Here is a 2,500-nt window from a genome sequence, read left to right on the forward strand (position 1 = left end):
GAGAGAGGGGGGGAGGTAGAGACAGAGAGAGAAAGAGAGAGAGGGGGGGTAGAGGGGCAGAGAGAGAGAGAGAGAGAGAAGAGAGAGAGAGAGAGAGAGAGAGAGAGAGAGAGAGAGAGAGAGAGAGAGAGAGAGAGAGAGAGAGAGAGAGAGAGAAAGAGAGAGAGGGGGAAAAGAGAGAGAGAGAGAGAGAGAGAGAGAGAGAGAGAGAGAGAGAGAGAGAGAGAGAGAGAGAGAGAGAGAGAGAGAGAGAGAGAGCAAAAAGAAAAAGAGAGAAAAAGAGAAAGAGACAGAGACAGAGACAGAGAGAGAAAGAGCGAGAGAGAAAGAGCGAGAGAGAGAGAGAGAGAGAGAGAGAGAGAGAGAGAGAGAGAGAGAGAGAGAGAGAGAGAGAGAGAGAGAGAGAGAGAGAGAGAGAGAGAGAGAGAGAGAGAGAGAGAGAGGAAACAGAGAAAAAATATATAGATAGACTAATACAGCGATAGATAGAAGGAAAGAATAGACAAGAAAAGACAAGAAACACAAAAGAGAAACAACAAAAAAACAAACGAAAGGATGGATGAACAACACACCAATAACCGTAACGAAGAAAAGAATAAGAGAGAGAGAAAACAAACAATAACCGAAACAAGGGAAAAAGAAATGATGAAATAGCGAAGAGGGGAATGATAAAATATCTGATAAGAGATACAACAAAGGGAAATAGTAATAAAAAGTGAAATGAAAAATAAGTAAATAAAGAATTAAGAAAAAAAACAGCGATAACCGAATTAAAGAAGACAGGAAGAAGGAGCTACAACAACAAAAATGGAACAAGCATAAACAGAAATAAACTAAAAGAAAGTAAACAAATGAAAGAAAATGGAATAAGCATAAATAGAAATAACTTAAAGGAAAGTAAACAAATAAGAAAATGTAATACACAGACAGAAATGAACTAAAATAAAATAAAATAAAATGGAATAAGCATAAACAAAAATAAACCAAAAGAAACTAAATAAAAAATGGAAAAAAACATAAATAGAAGTAAACAAAAATAACATTAACAAAAAAGAAAATGGAATAATCATAAACACAAATAAACTAAAAGAAAATAAATAGATAAAATGGAATAAATATAAACATAAACAAATCAAAGTAAAATAAACAAACCAAAAAAAAAATCGAATAAGCATAAACACAAACAAAAAAAGATAAAACAAAGAAATGAATTAACATAGCCAAAAATAAATTGAAAAATAAACAAACATAAAAATTTAACAAACATAAACACAAATAAAAACAAAAAATAATTAACATAACAAAAAACAATAAACAAACAAACAAATATCAAACAAACATAAACACAAACAAACATAAACACAAATAAACTCAAAGCCAAATAAGGGAAATAGAGGGTTATACCACGTGCGTCTCCCACCGAGTAATATTAAATCTCAATTAACATAGGTATCAGAGCGTTATTAATTGGCTCTGTTTAATTAGATGCTGGTTGGGGCTTAATTGCGATGGTGGCGGCGTGTCACGTGTGAGGGGAAGATATATTGTTTGATAACGATACAATAGTGGAAGGAGGAGGTGGAGGTGGAGGTGGGAGAGGGGGAGGAGGAGGGGGAGGTGGAGGTGGGGTGAGGGAGGAGGTGGAGGTGAGGGAGGAGGTGGAGGTGGGAGAGGTGGAGGTGGAGGTGAGGGAGGAGGTGGAGGTGGGAGAGGGAGGAGTGAAGGTATGAAGGTGGAGGAGGTGGAGGTGAGGAGAGAGGTGGAGAGTAAGGGAGGAGGTGGAGGTGAGGAGGAGGAGGTGAGGGAGGAGACCTGGGGGAGGGGGGAGGTGGAGGGGGGGGAGGAGGAGGGAGGGTGGAGGTGGAGGTGGGGGTGAGGGAGGGAGGTGGAGGTAAGGGAGGAGGGGGTGGAGGTGGAGGTAAGGGAGAGGGAGGAGGAGTGGAGGTGAGGGGAGGAGAGGTGGAGGTGGGGCAGTGAGGAGGAGGTGGGGGAGGGGGGGAGGGTGGAGGGGGAGGGAGGAGGTGGAGGAGGGAGGAGGAGGTGGAGGTCGTGGTCGGGAGGGGTGTGGAGGAGGGGAGGTAATAGGGGTGGGAGCGAGGGAGGGAGGTATAGGTAGGGGGAGGGGGAGGGTGGAGGAGGAGGTAATAGGGGTGGGGTGAGGGAGGAGGTGGGAGTGGGAGGGTGAGGAGAAGGGGGAGGTGGAGGTGGAGGTGGGAGGAGAGGGGAGGAGGAGAGGGGGAGGTGGGGAGGTGGAGGTGAGGGAGGAGGAGTGGAGGTGGGGGTGAGGAGGAGGAGGTGGAGGTGGAAGGGAGGAGGGGGTGGGAGGTGGAGGTAAGGGAGTGAGGAGGAGGTGGAGGGTGAGGGGGGGGGAGGAGGAGTGGGGGTGGAGGTGAGGGAGGAGGTGGGGGAGGGAGGAGGTGGAGGTGAGGAGAGGAGGGGGAGGGGGAGGAGTGGAGGTCGGGAGGGTGGTGGGAGGAGGGAGGTAATAGGGGTGGGGGCG

This window comes from Penaeus vannamei, chromosome 41 (genome assembly GCF_042767895.1).
Source record: "Penaeus vannamei isolate JL-2024 chromosome 41, ASM4276789v1, whole genome shotgun sequence".
NCBI classification, from domain to species: Eukaryota; Metazoa; Arthropoda; class Malacostraca; order Decapoda; family Penaeidae; genus Penaeus; species Penaeus vannamei.